Genomic DNA, 24,881 nt, shown 5'->3' on the forward strand with positions numbered 1-24,881 from the left:
CGCTTTTTGTTGGATTTGCTTTCCGGCGCAAAACTTGTTTCGTGCGCTGCCTCAGTAGGGCGTAGCATGGGTAGTACATAGGTGTTCCCGTTCAACCACCAATTATTCTTTACATAAAATCCTATTTACTGACAATAATAGACAGGGGTTTGTGTCAAAAAACGAATGCCACAATGAAGCAGTTAATGCCAAAAAATGACGCCACTCTGAAGTTAAAAGAAGAAATACTTTTATTTCTGCTCTCCATTCTGAATATTTACAACAAGGGGTGGTGAGGGACAGAGTCTCTGAATTAAGCAGAAAGCTCTCACCCAGTCAAGAGATCAGGGCTAGATCCAACACCGTTTTTTAGCTCACTGCACCATCCCAGTTTCAGAACCTGGCTGTATGCAAATTAGTCTGTTCCTGTCCCAGTGCATGATGGGAACAGGGCAAACCAAACTACAAAAGCCAATTCTTACACTGGGAAGGAAACAAGCTCCCGGGGACCGGTTTCTGGCATTACAGCCGTCTTCGGCCCGGTTTGCTTGAATCCTGATGGTGCAATGAGCAAGGGTCTCACATCTGAGAATACCCTTCCACGCTTAGGGTGGACAAAAATATTTACAACAAGGGGTGGTGAGGGACAGAGTCTCTGAATTAAGCAGAAAGCTCTCACCCAGTCAAGAGATCAGGGCTAGATCCAACACCGTTTTTTAGCTCACTGCACCATCCCAGTTTCAGAACCTGGCTGTATGCAAATTAGTCTGTTCCTGTCCCAGTGCATGATGGGAACAGGGCAAACCAAACTACAAAAGCCAATTCTTACACTGGGAAGGAAACAAGCTCCCGGGGACCGGTTTCTGGCATTACAGCCGTCTTCGGCCCGGTTTGCTTGAATCCTGATGGTGCAATGAGCAAGGGTCTCACATCTGAGAATACCCTTCCACGCTTAGGGTGGACAAAAATATTTACAACAAGGGGTGGTGAGGGACAGAGTCTCTGAATTAAGCAGAAAGCTCTCACCCAGTCAAGAGATCAGGGCTAGATCCAACACCGTTTTTTAGCTCACTGCACCATCCCAATTTCAGAACCTGGCTGTATGCAAATTAGTCTGTTCCTGTCCCAGTGCATGATGGGAACAGGGCAAACCAAACTACAAAAGCCAATTCTTACACTGGGAAGGAAACAAGCTCCCGGGGACCGGTTTCTGGCATTACAGCCGTCTTCGGCCCGGTTTGCTTGAATCCTGATGGTGCAATGAGCAAGGGTCTCACATCTGAGAATACCCTTCCACGCTTAGGGTGGACAAAAATATTTACAACAAGGGGTGGTGAGGGACAGAGTCTCTGAATTAAGCAGAAAGCTCTCACCCAGTCAAGAGATCAGGGCTAGATCCAACACCGTTTTTTAGCTCACTGCACCATCCCAGTTTCAGAACCTGGCTGTATGCAAATGAGTCTGTTCCTGTCCCAGTGCATGATGGGAACAGGGCAAACCAAACTACAAAAGCCAATTCTTACACTGGGAAGGAAAAAAGCTCCCGGGGACCGGTTTCTGGCATTACAGCCGTCTTCGGCCCGGTTTGCTTGAATCCTGATGGTCCAATGAGCAAGGGTCTCACATCTGAGAATACCCTTCCACGCTTAGGGTGGACAAAAATATTTACAACAAGGGGTGGTGAGGGACAGAGTCTCTGAATTAAGCAGAAAGCTCTCACCCAGTCAAGAGATCAGGGCTAGATCCAACACCGTTTTTTAGCTCACTGCACCATCCCAGTTTCAGAACCTGGCTGTATGCAAATTAGTCTGTTCCTGTCCCAGTGCATGATGGGAACAGGGCAAACCAAACTACAAAAGCCAATTCTTACACTGGGAAGGAAACAAGCTCCCGGGGACCGGTTTCTGGCATTACAGCCATCTTCGGCCCGGTTTGCTTGAATCCTGATGGTGCAATGAGCAAGGGTCTCACATCTGAGAATACCCTTCCACGCTTAGGGTGGACAAAAATATTTACAACAAGGGGTGGTGAGGGACAGAGTCTCTGAATTAAGCAGAAAGCTCTCACCCAGTCAAGAGATCAGGGCTAGATCCAACACCGTTTTTTAGCTCACTGCACCATCCCAGTTTCAGAACCTGGCTGTATGCAAATTAGTCTGTTCCTGTCCCAGTGCATGATGGGAACAGGGCAAACCAAACTACAAAAGCCAATTCTTACACTGGGAAGGAAACAAGCTCCCGGGGACCGGTTTCTGGCATTACAGCCGTCTTCGGCCCGGTTTGCTTGAATCCTGATGGTGCAATGAGCAAGGGTCTCACATCTGAGAATACCCTTCCACGCTTAGGGTGGACAAAAATATTTACAACAAGGGGTGGTGAGGGACAGAGTCTCTGAATTAAGCAGAAAGCTCTCACCCAGTCAAGAGATCAGGGCTAGATCCAACACCGTTTTTTAGCTCACTGCACCATCCCAGTTTCAGAACCTGGCTGTATGCAAATTAGTCTGTTCCTGTCCCAGTGCATGATGGGAACAGGGCAAACCAAACTACAAAAGCCAATTCTTACACTGGGAAGGAAACAAGCTCCCGGGGACCGGTTTCTGGCATTACAGCCGTCTTCGGCCCGGTTTGCTTGAATCCTGATGGTGCAATGAGCAAGGGTCTCACATCTGAGAATACCCTTCCACGCTTAGGGTGGACAAAAATATTTACAACAAGGGGTGGTGAGGGACAGAGTCTCTGAATTAAGCAGAAAGCTCTCACCCAGTCAAGAGATCAGGGCTAGATCCAACACCGTTTTTTAGCTCACTGCACCATCCCAGTTTCAGAACCTGGCTGTATGCAAATTAGTCTGTTCCTGTCCCAGTGCATGATGGGAACAGGGCAAACCAAACTACAAAAGCCAATTCTTACACTGGGAAGGAAACAAGCTCCCGGGGACCGGTTTCTGGCATTACAGCCGTCTTCGGCCCGGTTTGCTTGAATCCTGATGGTGCAATGAGCAAGGGTCTCACATCTGAGAATACCCTTCCACGCTTAGGGTGGACAAAAATATTTACAACAAGGGGTGGTGAGGGACAGAGTCTCTGAATTAAGCAGAAAGCTCTCACCCAGTCAAGAGATCAGGGCTAGATCCAACACCGTTTTTTAGCTCACTGCACCATCCCAGTTTCAGAACCTGGCTGTATGCAAATTAGTCTGTTCCTGTCCCAGTGCATGATGGGAACAGGGCAAACCAAACTACAAAAGCCAATTCTTACACTGGGAAGGAAACAAGCTCCCGGGGACCGGTTTCTGGCATTACAGCCGTCTTCGGCCCGGTTTGCTTGAATCCTGATGGTGCAATGAGCAAGGGTCTCACATCTGAGAATACCCTTCCACGCTTAGGGTGGACAAAAATATTTACAACAAGGGGTGGTGAGGGACAGAGTCTCTGAATTAAGCAGAAAGCTCTCACCCAGTCAAGAGATCAGGGCTAGATCCAACAGCGTTTTTTAGCTCACTGCACCATCCCAGTTTCAGAACCTGGCTGTATGCAAATTAGTCTGTTCCTGTCCCAGTGCATGATGGGAACAGGGCAAACCAAACTACAAAAGCCAATTCTTACACTGGGAAGGAAACAAGCTCCCGGGGACCGGTTTCTGGCATTACAGCCGTCTTCGGCCCGGTTTGCTTGAATCCTGATGGTGCAATGAGCAAGGGTCTCACATCTGAGAATACCCTTCCACGCTTAGGGTGGACAAAAATATTTACAACAAGGTGTGGTGAGGGACAGAGTCTCTGAATTAAGCAGAAAGCTCTCACCCAGTCAAGAGATCAGGGCTAGATCCAACACCGTTTTTTAGCTCACTGCACCATCCCAGTTTCAGAACCTGGCTGTATGCAAATTAGTCTGTTCCTGTCCCAGTGCATGATGGGAACAGGGCAAACCAAACTACAAAAGCCAATTCTTACACTGGGAAGGAAACAAGCTCCCGGGGACCGGTTTCTGGCATTACAGCCGTCTTCGGCCCGGTTTGCTTGAATCCTGATGGTGCAATGAGCAAGGGTCTCACATCTGAGAATACCCTTCCACGCTTAGGGTGGACAAAAATATTTACAACAAGGGGTGGTGAGGGACAGAGTCTCGGAATTAAGCAGAAAGCTCTCACCCAGTCAAGAGATCAGGGCTAGATCCAACACCGTTTTTTAGCTCACTGCACCATCCCAGTTTCAGAACCTGGCTGTATGCAAATTAGTCTGTTCCTGTCCCAGTGCATGATGGGAACAGGGCAAACCAAACTACAAAAGCCAATTCTTACACTGGGAAGGAAACAAGCTCCCGGGGACCGGTTTCTGGCATTACAGCCGTCTTCGGCCCGGTTTGCTTGAATCCTGATGGTGCAATGAGCAAGGGTCTCACATCTGAGAATACCCTTCCACGCTTAGGGTAGACAAAAATATTTACAACAAGGGGTGGTGAGGGACAGAGTCTCTGAATTAAGCAGAAAGCTCTCACCCAGTCAAGAGATCAGGGCTAGATCCAACACCGTTTTTTAGCTCACTGCACCATCCCAGTTTCAGAACCTGGCTGTATGCAAATTAGTCTGTTCCTGTCCCAGTGCATGATGGGAACAGGGCAAACCAAACTACAAAAGCCAATTCTTACACTGGGAAGGAAACAAGCTCCCGGGGACCGGTTTCTGGCATTACAGCCGTCTTCGGCCCGGTTTGCTTGAATCCTGATGGTGCAATGAGCAAGGGTCTCACATCTGAGAATACCCTTCCACGCTTAGGGTGGACAAAAATATTTACAACAAGGGGTGGTGAGGGACAGAGTCTCTGAATTAAGCAGAAAGCTCTCACCCAGTCAAGAGATCAGGGCTAGATCCAACACCGTTTTTTAGCTCACTGCACCATCCCAGTTTCAGAACCTGGCTGTATGCAAATTAGTCTGTTCCTGTCCCAGTGCATGATGGGAACAGGGCAAACCAAACTACAAAAGCCAATTCTTACACTGGGAAGGAAACAAGCTCCCGGGGACCGGTTTCTGGCAGGGTATACTCAGACATGAGTCCCTTTCTCACTGCTCCATCAGGATTCAAGCAAGCCGGGCCGAAGAAGGCTGAAATGCCAGAAACCGGTCCCCGGTAGCTTGTCTCCTTTCTGGTGAAGAATTGGCTTGGTAGTTTAGTCTGCCCTGTTCCCATGATGCACTGGGCCAGGGACAGACTGATTTGCATATAGCCAGGTTCTGAGCTGGGATGGGGCAGTGAGATAAATAACGGTGATGGATCAAGCCCTGATCTTTGGACTGGGTAAGAGTGGTCTGTTTAACTCAGACACTCTGTTCATCACCACCCCCTTTTGTAAATCCTTTTTGGCCACTATAGGTGTGGCAGGGTATACTCAGACATGAGTCCCTTTCTCACTGCTCCATCAGGATTCAAGCAAGCCGGGCCGAAGAAGGCTGAAATGCCAGAAACCGGTCCCCGGTAGCTTGTCTCCTTTCTGGTGAAGAATTGGCTTGGTAGTTTAGTCTGCCCTGTTCCCATGATGCACTGGGCCAGGGACAGACTGATTTGCATATAGCCAGGTTCTGAGCTGGGATGGGGCAGTGAGATAAATAACGGTGATGGATCAAGCTCTGATCTTTGGACTGGGTAAGAGTGGTCTGTTTAACTCAGACACTCTGTTCATCACCACCCCCTTTTGTAAATCGTTTTTGGCCACTATAGGTGTGGCAGGGTATACTCAGACATGAGTCCCTTTCTCACTGCTCCATCAGGATTCAAGCAAGCCGGGCCGAAGAAGGCTGAAATGCCAGAAACCGGTCCCCGGTAGCTTGTCTCCTTTCTGGTGAAGAATTGGCTTGGTAGTTTAGTCTGCCCTGTTCCCATGATGCACTGGGCCAGGGACAGACTGATTTGCATATAGCCAGGTTCTGAGCTGGGATGGGGCAGTGAGATAAATAACGGTGATGGATCAAGCCCTGATCTTTGGACTGGGTAAGAGTGGTCTGTTTAACTCAGACACTCTGTTCATCACCACCACCCCCTTTTGTAAATCGTCTCCATTCTGAATAGGCATGTGTGCTTCACTGCACAGCACACATACAAAGTGGCAAAATGTGTACAGGTTGTCTTGGCATAACATTTTGTACTGGAAAGGTACCCTTCCTGTACCAAATCTATGCTAAACTCATGCAGGCACCCTTGCACTTAGGTGCAAAAGTGCATGGGTGGTGTGCAGCAGCCTGATTGTGCACAAGCACTAGGGAGAAGGGAGGAGAGTGCCATATCTCTGAAGATATGACACTTTCCTCCAATCTTGGGGCTCTTATTTATGAAGGCTTGCGTCGCTGGAGCGTCACTTTGTTTTGACGCTGCAGCAGCGCAAGCCTTTCAATCATTTCTATGAGGCCACGCACAGCCATTTTGCATGGCTTTGCATGGCCTCATCGATATGAAGTAAGACAAAGTAGCGCCAGTCGCTACATTACTATACTCTGTGCCGGAGTCGTATTACATCAGTGTGGCGGTGGGTTTTCTCACCGATACCCATGGATTTTGATGCCGCCCCAAATTTACTTAATCACGTAAACCTGGGGCAGTGCCAAAACCTTTTGCCTCGGCAGAGCAGGCATTGCGAGGAGAAAAATTTGTATTTCTCCTCTTTTTCTCTTCTTTCCATGTGTGCTGCATTCTGCAGCACACATAGAAAGAGGAAAATGCCTCTCAGGATTGTTTTTGTGAAGGAAAGTGCCCCTTCCTGCACCGAAACAATCCTGCATGCAGAGCAGACACCCTTGCGCCATGATGCTAGGTTGCCTGCACTGGTGCTAGGCTGCTAATTGTGCGCAGGGGGGGAGGATAGGAATGCACTGTATTAAATAAATATGGTGCATTCATGCCTTTTCACATTGGCAAAGGGCAGTGCAACAGGAAGACTTGTGACACTGCCCTAGGTCAGTTCCCCGTATATGAGTCCTTCCATGTCACCAGTGTAGTGCAATGCATAAGCATTTGGTGCTGTACTGCGTTGTGTGACATAGCCGTAAGTGTGGCCCTGAGTTTTGTAGTTTGAACCCCCTAATAATGTATACAACATGGGTTGGTTAGAATCGTATCATTTTGTTCAGCAAGCTTATCAAAGTTCCATGAAATTTGACAATATTACACGTTCTGAGTACCTTGTGTGGTGTATTTTATATTTGCTTGATAGCACTTCATACTACACTTCTGCCACTTCTATGCACCATAAGTGGCATTTTTTCCTGCTACCTACTTTAATGGCACTCATGTATAAGCTATGTATAGGATCATGGGCAAACTTTTTTTCTTTCATGCACATGTCAATAAGACTCAAAGCACAATGAACCCCTCTTAGGGAATTATTTTAGAACGAAGAAACATGATGGGTTTAGAGCGATATCTTAACCAATTGGAGAACCAAGTGTAAGTCCAAACTCTTTCAGGCATAGAGTGATGCATAAATTATGCAAAAAAGAAGCAGAGAACTCTGGGTAGTTCTCAAGTTTAGGTGGAAAGCAGCTCCTGAATAGAGCACCCTCAACAACAGTGACACTCTAAATTTGCTCACCTCAAATCTCTTCTTTTCTATCAAAGTCTTTAAGCATAGGAATAGCACAGTGCCATCCATGCCGAGATAGAAAGGGAAAAAGTATTTTGCCATTTCTACAGCGAAGTCTTTAAGCATAGGATTAGCCAGTGCTATCCATGCCGAGCAGTAGAATGATCAAAACCTTTTACCACTCCAGGCAGAGTATTACAGCTTTGGATGGGTAAAATATCATCCAAGCCAAACTGAAATGAATAAAAGTAACCCCTGACAGGTGTTTCTCTCTCATTAGAGCTCTTAAGAGAGGTATAGCTTTGTCCAGACATAAGGGAGCACCCAGAATAAGTCAAAACAAAACGCTTTCAGGCTAAAACTGCCACAAAAATGATGCAAAAAAGAAGCAGCAAACTCAGTTTTTTTGCGTATATATATATATTTATATATATCGAACAAAAACCTCTCAGGTGGAAAGGAAGTTGAGCCGCACACAATTTCATCACTTTAAAACCATTTATTTCCATGTTGCAGCACGGCCGGGTTTCAATGCATTTCGGTCGACACTTCGACCTTCGTCAGGGAGAGAGACCAGGCATTACACAGGCTTAGCAGTCCACTATTCAGCTCGGCTCCTTTAAGATGTTTCGCCATCCAGTGGCCACCCCCACGGGCTGACTGTGCTTAAGGGCATGCTGGATCTTGTAGTGTGCTGGTTGCCGTGATGGTGTTATCCTCAGGTGGGTGATGCCTTTCATTTTTTGCTGCTGTTTAAAAACGACGTGAATTTCCCGGCATGCCACATTGTGTGGTGTATTTTATATTTGCTTGATAGCACTTCATACTACACTTCTGCCACTTCTAAGTGCCATAAGTGGCATGTTTTCCTGCTACCTACTTTAATGGCACTCATGAATAAGCTATGTATAGGATCATGGGCAAACTTTTTTTCTTTCATGCACATGTCGATAAGACTCAAAGCACAATGAACCCCTCTTGGGGAATTTTTTTAGAACGAAGAAACATGATGGGTTTAGAGCGATATCTTAACTAATTGGGGAACCCAGTGTAAGTCAAAACTCTTTCAGGCATAGAGTGATGCATAAATTATGCAAAAAAGAAGAAGAGAACTCTGGGTAATTCTCAAGTTTAGGTGGAAAGCAGCTCCTGTATAGAGCACCCTCAACAACAGTGACACTCTAAATTTGCGCACCTCAAATCTCTGCTTTTCTATCAAAGTCTTTAAGCATAGGAATAGCACAGGGCCATTCATGCCGAGATAAAAAGGGAAAAAGTATTTTGCCATTTCTACAGCGAAGTCTTTAAGCATAGGATTAGCCAGTGCTATCCATGCCGAGCAGTAGAATGATCAAAACCTTTTACAGCTCCAGGCAGAGTATTACAGCTTTGGATGGGTAAAATATCATCCAAGCCAAACTGAAATTAATAAAAGCATCCCCTGACAGGTGTTTCTCTCTCATAAGAGCTCTTAAGAGAGGTATAGCTTTGTTCAGACATAAGGGAGCACCCAGTATAAGTCAAAACAAAACGCTTTCAGGCTAAAAGTGCCACAAAAATGATGCAAAAAAGAAGCAGCAAACTCAGTTTTTTTGCGTATATATATATATGTATATATATCGAACAAAAACCTCTCAGGTGGAAAGGAAGTTGAGCCGCACACAATTTCATCACTTTAAAACCATTTATTTCCATGTTGCAGCACGGCCGGGTTCCAATGCATTTCGGTCGACACTTCGACCTTCGTCAGGGAGAGAGACCAGGCATTACACAGGCTTAGCAGTCCACTATTCAGCTCGGCTCCTTTAAGATGTTTCGCCATCCAGTGGCCACCCCCACGGGCTGACTGTGCTTAAGGGCATGCTGGATCTTGTAGTGTGCTGGTTGCCGTGACGGTGTTATCCTCAGGTGGGTGATGCCTTTCATTTTTTGCTGCTGTTTAAAAACAACGTGAATTTCCCGGCATGCCACATTGTGTGGTGTATTTTATATTTGCTTGATAGCACTTCATACTACACTTCTGCCACTTCTAAGTGCCATAAGTGGCATGTTTTACTGCTACCTACTTTAATGGCACTCATGAATAAGCTATGTATAGGATCATGGGCAAACTTTTTTTCTTTCATGCACATGTCGATAAGACTCAAAGCACAATGAACCCCTCTTGGGGAATATTTTTAGAACGAAGAAACATGATGGGTTTAGAGCGATATCTTAACTAATTGGGGAACCCAGTGTAAGTCAAAACTCTTTCAGGCATAGAGTGATGCATAAATTATGCAAAAAAGAAGAAGAGAACTCTGGGTAATTCTCAAGTTTAGGTGGAAAGCAGCTCCTGTATAGAGCACCCTCAACAACAGTGACACTCTAAATTTGCGCACCTCAAATCTCTGCTTTTCTATCAAAGTCTTTAAGCATAGGAATAGCACAGGGCCATTCATGCCGAGATAAAAAGGGAAAAAGTATTTTGCCATTTCTACAGCGAAGTCTTTAAGCATAGGATTAGCCAGTGCTATCCATGCCGAGCAGTAGAATGATCAAAACCTTTTACCACTCCAGGCAGAGTATTACAGCTTTGGATGGGTAAAATATCATCCAAGCCAAACTGAAATTAATAAAAGCATCCCCTGACAGGTGTTTCTCTCTCATAAGAGCTCTTAAGAGAGGTATAGCTTTGTTCAGACATAAGGGAGCACCCAGTATAAGTCAAAACAAAACGCTTTCAGGCTAAAAGTGCCACAAAAATGATGCAAAAAAGAAGCAGCAAACTCAGTTTTTTTGCATATATGTATATATATGTATATATATATATATTCACTGAAAAAACCATAGGTTTTAGCCCATATATAGTTAGGGATTAGCATTTACAAAACCTTAATTTACTCGCACAAAACCATAGAAATTTGCATATATAGTTAGATGCAATAACTATATATCGCGCAACCGCAACCCACTGCTGATGATGTCACATATTACATCATTCATGACATGGTCAGTGACATCACTGATGACATCACTGATGACATCTCAAATGACATCACTGATGACATCACTGATGACACCTCAAATGACATCACTTATGACATCACTGATGACATCTCAAATGACAACATCCAGTGACTGTATGTTTCTGTAAAGTTAAAATATGTCTTACATATTGAAGAATGAGTGGATGTATAAGTGTTTGGATGAAGGATTTAGTAGGTGCATGACTGACTGTATGAGAGAATGATTAAATGTGTCTCACTGAGTGCATGGGTTAGTGACTAAACTGTCTTAATTTGTGCATCATTATTACTGTAGTTCTGTAAACTGCTGCATGTGTTGATCAGTAGCTATATGAGTAACTATATGGGTTATTGATTGGTTGCCCAAGTATTTGTATGGGAGAGTGTGTGTGTGTGTGAGTGGCTGGGAGGTGTGTGACTCTGTGCATAGATGTGTCAACAGTTGATTCACTAGATGTATGGATTCAAAACTGCATGTGGAAACAACTGTATGGGTTGTTGACTGTGTTCATGGGTGTATTGGTGAGTGAATGTATATCTCAGTGCTACATGTCAAAGTAAGTACATATGTAAAACACAGTACATGTGAGAGTTGTCATATATAAATTACTGTGCATATGAGCCAGTGAATGTGTGAGTGGCTGTATGGATCATTGTAAACTTGTATCAGGGATTGTATAAGAGAGTAAATATGTGTTAGTATATGTTTGAATAAGTAAGGTGTGTATAACTGTATAGTTGATGAAATGGAGGTGTGATTGATGTTATACATGAGTGACTAGGTGTGTGAGTAACTCCATGGATGAGTGACAGTCTGTGAGTGTCTGTTTACACTGATTGTATCTAAGGTTATATTAGAATCTGAAGAGGTTCATCGTATTATCACATGAATGATATCATCAGTGATGTGATGAGTAATGTCAAATGAGATGTCATCAATGATGTCATTTAAGATGTCATTTGAGATGTCATCAGTGATGTCATAAGTGATGTCATTTGAGGTGTCATCAGTGATGTCATCAGTGATGTCATTTGAGATGTCATCAGTGATGTCATCAGTGATGTCACTGACCATGTCATGAATGATGTAATATGTGACATCATCAGCAGTGGGTTGCGGTTGCGCGATATATAGTTATTGCATCTAACTATATATGCAAATTTCTATGGTTTTGTGCGAGTAAATTAAGGTTTTGTGAATGCTAATCCCTAACTATATATGGGCTAAAACCTATGTTTTTTTCAGTGAATTTCAATGGTTTTTTAATAGCAAATATCAAAAGCTGTCAAATGTCAAGTACGTGATAGGTAAAAACATTTTCGTATTTATGCACGCTGATGTACTTTGAACGCTGCCCCCCCTCTCTCCCCCCCTCACTTTTCTCTTAGCAGTACTCTCTCTTTGCAGATAGTGAAGGGTAGTTAACGCAGGCCTTTGCCCCCGTTGTAATCCGTCGTGCCTGCTTGTCTCTCCATTTGATTGATTGTTATCCAAGCATTTACTGTTTTAGAATTGATTCTCTTTGGTTCATTCTCTATTTACAAAGAAGCACAAAGTCGCAATACTCTGTTTAGTCTTTGCAGATAGTGAAAAATCGTGTAAAAAAACAAAAGTAATCGAGCAAAATCAGTAGGCCACTAATGAGATCTCTTTTTGACCTCGCTAAAATAGAAACATTAGGAACAACCCTTCATGAGAAATACGAAAATAGTGAGATGAACTGAGATCCACACCATGATGGCTGCAAGACAGCTCGGCTCCGCCACCCACCCCGCCCAAAATAACGATAAACTCTATGCAAATATTATAAATATATACAACACACCAGCAAAGTAACAGGGTAAAACATTTTATTAAATGACTATTTACATAACTATTTTATACTTTTTGTTGCCTGATCCGGCTAGCTCAATCGATCGAGCATGAAACTCATGCACTCTGATAGCAAGCGTTGCTGCTGATGCTATGCAGACGAAAACTGGTTTTCAGTTTGTACATTCTTCAAGATTTTTCCATCCAAGGCTGGTTGAGAGTTTGTAGAACGATGGCTTCAGATTTTCAACATACGGTGTGGTGGCGCGGACTGGGAGGGGGCGCTTGGCTCCTGCCCCCTCCCCAAGTCGTGTTGCCCTGGTGTGGCCTAAGATCGCCCCCGACATAGTCGGCCGGCTCCCGGGGTCCGGCGGAACTTTTTGCCTTTTGATGACTCTTCCATTCTGGACCTTGTCCCACAATCCGTTTGACCTGAAGACACGCTGTAGTGGGGCGCCCCTTTACCGTTTTAGTTGCCATTCCGCCCGCTTTTGCTACACTGTGCCTCTTCCGCCATTCAGCTGTTTACCGCCCGCTCTTGCGACTACAGCGTCTCGCTCACCATGTAGTTGAGTTGCTCCCACTCTTGCGATGCAGCGATAGGCGGCTGCCACAAGACTCTCCAAATGGCGGCCGGCTCTTCAGATTTGGGCGTGATCCACTAAAATGGCCCTGGGACACCTTGGAACTCAGACGCTTGTCTGCTAGGGCTTGGGCCCCATTCTCGAAAGCGTCCCCTGAGCCTTGAAGATTCTACAAAAGTCTTGGGGGCCCCCGACTCCCGCAGGCTTCTGGTGGGGAGCGGCTGCCATGATTGCTCGTGGAATGGCCACGACTGAGCTACGAGATGGTGGTGCTCTCATGCTGACGCCAGCTTCAGTCTGAAACATCCAGAAACACTGTAGACTACCAATTCGATCAGTTCCGGTAGCACCCCAACGTGACCCGGTAGGGAAGAACTTGCCCTCCCCTCTTTGACTGATGGTTCTTGTTGCCTGTCCCTTCTGTTGTCATTTAACAGAACTTTTTAGACTGCTGAAAGGGGTTGTGCTCCGACCGCTGGTTGGTGGAGACATTTTGAGTATATTCTGGACCTACGTTGTCGCGTAATGCGTTATATGACACGCCGCGTTAGCGCACCCGGAAGTGCTCCGGTGCGCGAAGCGCAGCTTCCCGGAAGCGATCCGGGGCACGGCGCGTAACGTAAGCATAACAGGTCATGTGACTTGTTTATAAAACTTTTCATTGGTTCATTTTACTTTTGTTATTCTAATGATGAAAGGCTTGGTCATATGACCTAAAAATTACGCTTTTTATTGCTTTCGAACATTATTTTTTCTTAAACATATATATTATAATGTTCCAGGCTAATGTACTTTCCCGGAAAATTTACAACTGTCCTGCAAGTAAAATATATTCCTTTTTCTAGCAAACGGGCGTTTCTTCGTCCCATGACGGAGCCGTTGAGCAAAAGATGCTCGGCCTGCTGTCTTAGTCGCCGATACGCCTGAATATCAGATTCTTATTGATCACTTTATGTTGCAGGAGTAAAAAACACAACAGCCCTTGACCATTTATCTTTACTGCGTTCCTGCGTATTATACCTTTTATCCGTCATGTAATTAGACTGCTTTATTTCACTTGCCTTTTACTGATTCGAAAACAGTGACTAAAATTAAAAACTTTACCAATGTAAATACTACTACCATGTTTTGTTTTAAAAACCTTTATTGTGAAAATGTCAGTATACAAATACGGGCCTATAACCACGTGGGCCGGCCACGGAGCAAACTGGAATCGTATATGATGAGGAGACATTTACTCTGTAGAGGAACGTAACAAGCGGGCCATTAGGTTGCAAGAACTAAGGTGTCTAACAGTTGCGGAATCGTTGGACGTACATTTTGTAATTAAAATACGACAGGGCAAGTACCATGGGTGACGTTAATTCGAACTTTCAATAGTACAGTAATCAATAACACATCAGAACTTAATATCAATAAGGATGTTGAAATATTCAATCAATTCTCGTCCCCGCCCGCCATGTGCTTCAAAACTGCATACGTATCTCGTGATATCAAAGATGTACAACCAGTACACAACAAGGAGTTACGAGTCCCATTTATACCGGCGCCATTTTGGGCGAGGCCGGGCAGGTCCAGGATATAGTCAAAATTTCTCCACCAACCAGCGGTCGGACCAGAACCCCTTTCGGCAGTCAAAAAAGGTTCAGTTAAATGACAACAGAAGAGATAGGCAACAAGAACCAACAGTCAAAAGAGGGGAGGGCAAGATCTGAAGCCGTTGTTCTACAAACTCTCAACCAGCCTTGGATGGAAAAATCCTGAAGAATGTACAAACTGAAAACCAGTTTTTGTCTGTATAGCATCACCAGCAACGCTTCAGTCAGCTTTGTGTGAAGCCGCCATTTTGATTCAATCAATAGCGTCCCCCTGCACACATTCAGGGACCTGGTTGTGTCTTCAGGTCAAACGGATTGTGGGACAAGATGCAGAAAGGAAAAGGAAAAAAGTTCCGCCAGACCTCGGAAGCCGGCCGCCTATGTCATGGGCGATCTTTGGCCACACCAGGGCAATAGTGAAGCTGCAGCAGGTGCAAATAAGCTTCAGACAGTGTTAAAAGCACTGCTCAGAACTCTCAACTATGGCACCCAACATCCAGGACTTGCCATCCGGATCTTGGCGCCTTGTGCTGGTTCCGACCTATTCACACATCAGTCCGCTACTGACACCACCTCATAAGCCAACGGGGCACCCCACGCCGACTTTCGGCGCAGCATTGTAGGATGGCCACACCAGTGCGGCAACTTGCTAGACACCACCTCGGTGCCATCCAGATCTCGGCGCGTTGTGCTGCCTTCGGCCTACTGTAGCCGCAAGTGCGGACGCAACTCAGCTGGATAGCGAGTGAAACACCAAGGGGCGCCCCACTGCAGCCGAGGAGCCGCCATCTTGGGGGCGACGCACAGCATCACATTGCTTTCCAATTCAGTCAGATCCTCAAACAGCCCCCACTGACTGACGCGACCTCACAGGCCAACGGGGTGCCCCACGCCGACTTTCGGCGCAGCATTGTAGGATGGCCACACCAGTCCGACAACTTGCTGAACACCACCTCGGTGCCATCCGGATCTTGGCGCGTTGTGCTGCCTTCGGCCTATTCGCACATCGGTCCGCTACTGACGCCGCCTCACGTGCCAACGGATTTTCTACGCTTTTTATAGCAGCGCGTAACGTAAGCATAACAGGTCATGTGACTTGTTTATAAAACTTTTCATTGGTTCATTTTACTTTTGGTTTCCTAATGATAGAAGGCTTGATCATATGACCTAAAAATAACACTTTTCATTGGATTAAAACATTTTTTTTTTCCCAAACGATGAAAGCCCCACCTTGTTTCTGGATGTTTCAGACTGAAGCTGGCGTCAGCATGAGAGCACCACCATCTCGTGGCTCCGTCGTGGTCATTCCACGAGCAATCATGGCAGCCGCTCCTCACCGGAAGCCTGCAGGAGTCGGGGCCCCCAAGACTTTTGTAAAATCTTCAAGGCTCAGGGGACATCCGAGTTCCAAGGTGTCCCAGGGCCATTTTAGTGGACCAGGCCCAAATCCGAAGAGCCGTCCGCCATTTTAAGAGTCCTGTGGCAGCCGCCGATCGCTGCACCGCAAGAGTGGGCGCAACTCAACTACATGGTGAGCGAGACGCTGTAGCCGCAAGAGCGGGCGATAAACAGCTGAATGGAGGATGAGGCACAGTGTAGCAAAAGCGAGCAGAATGGCAACTGAAACGGTAAAGGGGCGCCCCAGTACAGCAGACGAGCCTCCACCTGGGGAGGCCCGTTCACGCCGCCTCCCCCCCCCCCCCCCCCGGGGCGCCCACGCCGTTTTTCGGAGCAGCATCGTAGGATGCCAAAACCAGTGCGGCAACTTACTGGACATCACCTGGTTGCCATCCACATCTCAGCGCGTTCTGCTGCCTTGAGACTATTCGCACAACAGACCGCTACTGACGAGGCTTCCCCCCGCACCACCCGGGACGCCCCACGCTGTTTTTCAGAGCTGCATTGTAGGATACCAAAAACCAGTGCGGCACCCAGGTGACATCACCTGGGTGCCGTCCAGAACTCAGCACGTTGTGCTGCCTTGGGACTATTCGCACAAAACACAGCTACTGACCATTGTTGCTTCTTTTTTTTAAAAATGTTTAAATGTATTTACTGTTTTTGTTGCGTTGTATATATTTATAAGTTATTAAAATGTTATAATCCTACAACTTTGTTGGAGTGCTATATATTTATAATGTGACACATAATTGTAAAAACTTTGATGTACAAAGAGGCATCCCTGGAATCTTCCGCTTCAGGCTCGGACCCACATACCCTCACAGTGAGAATCCCCTCCCCAAGTACAATACAGGATGGTTATCAGATAGTAGGAACGCGTGTGGTGTGACGGATCTCATCGGGTGGGGGCCTTGATCTACTGTAACTCCTTTGAAGAGGGGTGATTCTCTACAGCTGGGGCCATAAACTACATCTGCAGGGCTAGGAGATAGCCTGGGACCGGCCTGGACAATCGGACACAGAGGAAGAGGAGTGTCAGAGGGTGCGGTAGTGAATAGGGTGAAAGGGAGGTGTCGGGCGGGCACAGGGTGTGATTCTCAGAGAAGAACAGCGCAGATGGGAGGAGTTTTCTGGCCCATGCATGAGAGAGAGAGCGGGGGTGACCAGTGCGTGGGGGAGATGCTTGCGAGGGTGGGGAGCCATGCTGAGGATCGGCGGCGTGCAGAGAGTGGGTCTGGTCAAGGCATCTAAAATGGCTGCCGTGCTCAACAAAAGTGTGGCATTGCAAAAAAGGCAAGATGGCGCAGACAATGTTTATCAATAAGGATTAATTTATAACAATTATTTTTAACAAAATATTTAATCGCAGTGACAAATAGGCGGTCAACAGTTCCTGATTTCCATCGAATCGAACGTTAACAGACGTCACGCAGCAAAAAAAAAAAAACTCGCTCACGCACAGCCGCTGGAAGACATGTATCAACATATATGAGCCTCCTCAGCCACCCTCAGAAAACATAAGGGGTCAGGATACGTCTCCCGTACCCCCTTATACCTAGTAATTTAATTAAATCGAAACACAAAATGGCGAATTCACGGTTCGCTACCAGTTTGCGACCCGGTTCGCGAACCGAGAAGCGCTTCTACCGCGAAAAATCAAATTTTTATTATTTGCCCCACGGGACCCTTTAATAACCCCAACATCATTCCTAGGGGGTCAAGAAGGATCTACCTTGCCCCCTTTCATTAAATTCCCCCTTCGTTTTTCTCCTCCTCTTGTCTCTCGATCCTACCGAGAGACAAGATAGCGGCCGCACCGGACTGTTTAGAATGTTGACAGACACCGGAGAGCCAATCAGCTTCGCTACGCAAAGCTCCGTTACGCGAAAAGTACGCGATCTGGTGCGCTATCTGGGACGCTGTCACAGATATATCTGTTTTTTTAAACGTTAATTTCTCAAAATCCACTGAAGCACATATATTGAGACCTAGCAAAGGCACATCGGGCAAACAGTCCCTACAATTTTGCCAAGTTTCGTGTAAATCCATTCAGCCGTTCGAGCTAAAAGTGAGGCCAAAGGCCCTATGGAAAAATGAATGGGAAAAACGTGTTTTAGGACCCCCCTTTTTTCTCGGCCCCCCCTTGACGGAACCCCCCCAAATTTTCAATGTGTGTGTGTATAAGACGGAGGTTGGTGGATGAAAGCAAGGGGCATTCAATTCCTGAATGGATTACATCTAATCACCCACCCCACGGCACGGAGACATCACCCTGCGGCATTATGGGACTGGTAGTCCCTTGTTATTCGCTAAGGATGACGAAGTGCGGTGAGCCAACCGCCACAGGTGCAGTGAGTTATTCACCACGTGGCAAGGTGGAGCAAACAATCTATTAGAGTGGGCGAAAGGATGCTGGACTGAAAGCATTTGAAAAAGGCTATCAGCTGAAATCGGTCATACAAACCAGTTTGTAATAAAGTTCAGAAAAATGAAGCCCCGCTGTGTCCTGCTTAATCGAATCCGCAGGGAGGAGATGTTTTGACTGGATGTTATTTGCGTTCCCTATGACGCAAAGGCAGGACCCTTTCAGAGAAGCGGCCAGTAAATCATGGGAAAGAACTGAGGTTAATCGTTGAAGCGGTATTGTTTCCTGGCCCTCCACCGTACCCTCTCAAGAGTCGGAACCTGACCTGAAACAGCTAATCTGTACGAAGAACGGAAGCGCTGTGGTTGAAAGCGGCGCTTTAACAGACTGTGTAATAAGACGGAGGTTGGTGGATGAAAGCAAGGGGCATTCAATTCCTGAATGGATTACATCTAATCACCCACGGCGCGGCACGGAGACATCACTCTGCGGCATTATGGGACTGGTAGTCCCTTGTTATTCGCTAAGGATGATAAAGTGCGGTGAGCCAACCACCACAGGTGCAGTGAGTTATTCACCACGTGGCAAGTCGGAGCAAACAATCTATTAAAGTGGGCGAAAGGATGCTGGACTGAAAGCATTTGAAAAAGGCTATCAGCCGAAACCGGTCATGCAAACCAGTTTTTAATAAAGTTCAGAAAAATGAAGCCCCGCTGTGTCCTGCTTAATCGAATCCGCACGGAGGAGATGTTTTGACTGGATATATATATATATATATATATATATATACATATATATATATATATATATATATATATATATATATATATATATACTCCTCCAATCCTGCTTGTTTCAAAGACAGGTCTGACACATGCTCAAGTTTTCCAAAGTAATTTAGAGATGTTTTGACTGGATATATATATATATATATATATATATATAGAGGACCAGAAAACGCTTCTTCTGGAGTGCTGGGACCCGTGGGAGTTGGCGCAAATGCCGGCGAAGCAGTCCGGTAATTTCAATAATCCAAGGAAAACCAGGTTAACGTTGCGCTCTCAGGAAAAAGACAAAGCGAATCCAAAGTGTAATATTAGCAGTTTATTACACAACGCGTTTCAGCATAGAAGCCTTGTTCACGTGTAACCACAACACAAGTGACTCCGGTATTTAAACATAAGTTTTCGCGCAATATCAGACCAACAACATAAGCATAGGACTAATCCCCATGTAAGAGGGCAGAATGGCAGACATGTTGGAAAGGTGTAATAGTACACTGGCTGTCAAAGTGTTCTACTGATATCACGTATATGAAGGTAAAAGATTATTATACAACAAAATCACAGTGTGTTTTGGCCCAGTCATTTATCGAGCAAAAAAGTTTACGCGCGATATCAACAAAACAACAACGTGGCAGTATAGTACCACACAACATGTCTGCCAATCTGCCCTCTTACATGGGGATTAGTCCTATGCTTATGTTGTTGGTCTGATATTGCGCGAAAACTTATGTTTAAATACCGGAGTCACTTGTGTTGTGGTTACACGTGAACAAGGCTTCTATGCTGAAACGCGTTGTGTAATAAACTGCTAATATTACACTTTGGATTCGCTTTGTCTTTTTCCTGAGAGCGCAACGTTAACCTGGTTTTCCTTGGATTATATATATATATATATATATATATATATATATATATATATATATATATATATATATAACCTACTGCCGATAGCCAGTAGGTATATATAGTTAGGATCGACTACCATAGGAAGTTCTGAACATTCTATTGGGAATAACTTTAGCGCCGATTGAGGGATCTGCCTGTCATTTTCCTTAAAATGGTCTCGCTGCGCTGCGCTCCTTCCCTGAATGTTTCGGGGGGGTTCGTGAAGTGGGGGCTGAGTAAAAAGGGGGTCCCAAAACGTGTTTTCCCCATGTTAATTTCCATAGGACGGTCTGACAAGTCTACAGCCCGAACCGCTGTACGGAATTACTCCAAATTTGGCAAAATTGTAGGGACTGGTACGCAGATGTGCCTTTGCTATGTTTGGTGAAATTTTCTCCAGTTGTTTTTATGAAAATTAGGTTCTAAAACACATATATCTATATGAGCTTACGGGTCCGCGCACCGTACGCGTACCGTACGCGTACGTGCGCGTACCCTTGCGTGCGGGAGCACGATCCTGATTAGCTGGCAGTCGACTGTCAACATTCCAAACTGTCCAAACCAGGAAGAGTTGGCCACCATCTTGTTTCTCAGGAGAACTGAGGTTTAAGAGAGCCTAAAACAAGAGTGGAAAACACAAAAAGGGGGCAGAGTAAAGACCCCCCAACCCCCTGGCCCTTCTCAGGGGGTCCGAGAAGGACCCCCAAAGGCATTAAAAAAAAAAACATCGCGGGGTGCGCGCACCCCGTGATTTCATCAAAAACATTTTTCCCTTGGGGGTCCTTCTGGGACAACCTGAGAAGGGTTAGGGGGTCAGGGGGTCTCTACCCTGCCCCCTTTTTGCATTTTCCACTATTGTTTTGTGCTCTCTTGTGCCTCAGTTCTACTGAGAAATGAGATGGCTGCTCAGGTGGTACCAGAAGGATATTAACTTATAAAAATGTTATTTGCTAATAGAATTTGCATTTACAAAACCTTTGAAGTTTTTTGAAAAAAAAAATAGGTTTCACGCCAGATATAGTTAGGAATTAGCACTTAAAAAACCTTGCAAATTTACTGAAAAAACTATAGGTATAAGGCCATATATAGTTAGGAGCTAGCATTTAAAAAACCTTGCAAATTCAATGAAAAAAACATAGGTTTCAGGCCATATATAGTTAGGAATTAGCATTTAAAAAACCTTGTAAATTCACTTAAAAAACCATAGGTTTCAGGCCTTATATAGTTAGGAATTAGCATTTAAAAAACCTTGCAAATTCACTTAAAAAAACCATAGGTTTCAGGTCTTATATAGTTAGGAATTAGCATTTAAAAAACCTTGCAAATTCCTTAAAAAACCATAGGTTTCAGGCCTTATATAGTTAGGAATTAGCATTTAAAAAACCTTTGAAATTCACTGAAAAAACCATAGGTTTCAGGCCTTATATAGTTAGGAATTAGCTTTAAAAGAAACTTTGAAATTCACTCAAAAAAAGTTTTAGGGGTGTTATAGTTTGCTGGACATTTCACTCATACAAAACCATTGAAATTGCTCCTATATAGTTAGTTGGACTAACTATATTTCGCACACCCGCAATGCACTGCTGATGATGACACATATTAGATTATTCATGACATGGTCAGTGACATCACGGTGACGGAGCTCACTCCGTCACCCCAGTTCAGACATGGCCATATGCAAATCAGTCTGACCCTGTGCCTCATGGAAACAGTCCAGCCCGAATTGCCAAGCCATGTCTTCTCTGGACAGAAAACAAGCATCCTGGGGCCGGTTTCTGGCTAATCAGCTGTCATCAGCCAGGCTTGCTTGAATCCAGTGGCAAAATGAGAAAGGGACCCACGTCTGGGCATACCCTGCCAACTTAGGGCGAACAAAGCAAAACCAAAGTGGATGATGGACTGAAATTATTGCAAGCACTCTACTATAACTTAAGGCACCTTCCTTGAACCCTAACACCACTTACTGCCCTTTAACACCACCCTTTCCTGAGCCCGAATAATACAATTCTACACCTTAACGCTACCTTCACTGAACCCCTTAAAGCACTTACTAACCCATTAACCTATTATTCTCTGAACCCTAAAAAAACCTTGCTATTTCTAAACTCTACCCATCCATGAAGCCTAAATAATTCTTACCATCCCTTACTGCTACACTTCCCTGAACACTAAAAACCCCTTAGAACTCCTTAACACTACCCTTAGCTGAAAACTAAAAACTCATTACTACCTCAAAACAGGAAACTTTTCATGAACTCTACAAACCCTTTATTATCGCAATTTACTACCCTTCCCTGAACCTTAACATCCCTCATTTCCCCTAGCTACTACCCGTCCCTAAACCCCCCAAAAAAACCTTACTAGCCCTATCCAGTATCAATTTCATCCCCTTAAAAATATGTTATAGTTATAATGCGTTTTGTATTTGGTAAAGCTGTTGTTATAACTTTTTAGTGATTGTGATGGGTTGTACTGAATGCACGGTAGTGGTAAGATACCAATGATTTTAATGAGGCCAGTCAAAGGATCCTGTTCAGCATATTCAGCTTCGGTGTCCTTGATATGCCCCTTTGAGGTGGTGATGGCTGATTATTGCTGTGCAGAGCGCCTCGAAGCAACTGGCTCCTTCTGAGTCAAGAGACCTGAAATCCAAATTAGATCCGGTCTTTAAAACAGGGAAGATTTTCAGTAAAAATTTGAATGGCATTCCTTTTGAATCTGAAAAATGTGTTATATCTTGAAGTTTAATGCCTGCTATGGGTGTTGTTAAGTACTTCTGACGGAGGCAGGGAATGGAGCACAGGATAAACCCCTCCATTCGTGGCAGTGGAGCAAGATCCCAGGAAATTAAAAGAATCTAATTACAGTCGTCTGGTGTGGTCTGTTGCATCTGAGATAAAAGTCCTCTGTGCAACTATTTTGCTTTTTTCTTGTTGAGATATTTGAATTTACTTTGTACTTTAGTAATCTTTTAATATTATTTAAGTTTCTAAGCAGTCACGGGCCCCTGAGTAGGAATCGTGGTCCCCGAGAGGCCCCCAGACAGTAGTTTAAAATCACTTCTATAATGGTTGGAACACATTTCAGCCGGGACAGCAGAGGCCCCCAATCTCTCCGTCACGGCCAACCGCCATATTTTAATTTCTTGCTGCTCTTGTAGGGTATTTCTAACAAAAGTGCTTCTGCTAAGGAAGCCAGGCTTTCATGCGACAATTTTAATGCAGTCTGATGTTGGACTTTAGAATTGGTGCAGTGGAAGTAACTAGACTAACACAGCTGACAGCAATGTTTTGTGTGTGAAAAGAGGGCCCAAAACAGTGCCTGGGCTGGCTTTAGCGCTGTTGGCGCCCCGTGCAACAATCATTTTTGGCGCCCCCACATCCCATGACCGCCTCCTCGGATTCTTTCACTACCACCGGTGTCCCTCATCGCTCCAATCATAAGCTATTGCTAAACATAGCCGCCCATCTGAGGTCAGCGCAGCCGCCACAAGCCAGCGCCCAGTACGGCCGCACCAGTCTCACTGCCCTAAAGCCGGCCCTGAACAGTTCACTGGGAGTGTGAGGGAGTGAGGTGGTCACCATAGAAGGAGACCATATAATACACGACAGAGATCACACTCTTGCTTCGCTAAACTCTAAATGGCCCCTTTGCTCCTCGTTCTGCCACACAGTAACAACTACTTCAATTGAGATGCCTACCTTTTGACAAATTTGTTTGTAGACATTTTTTTTCCAGTTAATTTCCTTTTTTTCCACAACGCTGTTTAAAAGTTTATCACAGCACGGCAGCTCATTTATGAGTTTGGACAACTTTGCTAAGAACTAACCTGCATATAATTGTACTTTCTCCAAGAAAGTGTGGATAATCCATCAGTATTCTTGGAGCAGTTGGATCTCCAGAAAGCCACCATGAACTTGTAAAGGGATTTAGGAGTGTGGTCCGAATTTGTTATGTTTGAGCCTACAGGGTAGGAAGAGGATTAGTGAACAGCCCCCTACAGGACAGAGCTGTGTGTTGTTTTTTCAAGCATTTGCAAGCCCTTGCTGGTCAGACCACCTTTGCTGTTTCATGTTGAGAAAAGGTGGGTAGTTAACGGCAGGCAAGTAAGTCCCAGACAAAGAATAACATTTTTTTGTTCAAAAAGCATATCTTGAGATTATCTTTCCAACTACCACCGACAACCATCGGCAATGCCAATAGGTCTGGCTTTAAAGGAAAGCTGTATTGCAATGTGAGGCATTACCGGTAGACAGCATGTGAATGGTTATGTATTGTGTGGAAGCAAAGAATTGTAGAATAATATTCGTGTGGGTTAAAAGGTCAGGTGACGGTTGGACTGTCAAGCCAGACCTAAACAATAGTGTTCGTTAATGACTGCCCTCGTCCCATTTGTGCTGCTACCAGAGAAAAACCCCATCAATTATCTAGTTATATAAGAAACAATAATAGCATTACCATGTGATGTGTGTGTCCCTAAAAAATCAAGTTCAGTCAGCTGGATAAAACAATCCAAACAATCACAGCTGTGTGGAGGGCAAGTACTTTTTTTGTGGAAGCACGGAAATTCCGCCCAATCAAACCATATAAGCCTGGCTCCCAACATGAGAGCAGAGCCTAAACCCCTCTCTTGGTGATTATAAAATAAATGTCTGGCGACAGCTGTGCTACCAAGCTGGACCACAAATACTGTGTAAATATTTTCAGTGCTTCTTGCTAAATCCTGTTTTGCCCTGAGAACGGTCCACAAACACAGTCCTTTAGCTGTTAATTGGCTCCACTAATACATGACAACGCTTACTTGCTGACTTCCCTTGCCTTATGGACTCTCCTGACTTGCACCATCCAACAGCCCCTATGTTTACTATGTACATAGTAAAAATAATACAATAT

Source organism: Lissotriton vulgaris, chromosome 1_1 (assembly GCF_964263255.1).
Source record: "Lissotriton vulgaris chromosome 1_1, aLisVul1.2, whole genome shotgun sequence".
Classification (NCBI taxonomy): domain Eukaryota; kingdom Metazoa; phylum Chordata; class Amphibia; order Caudata; family Salamandridae; genus Lissotriton; species Lissotriton vulgaris.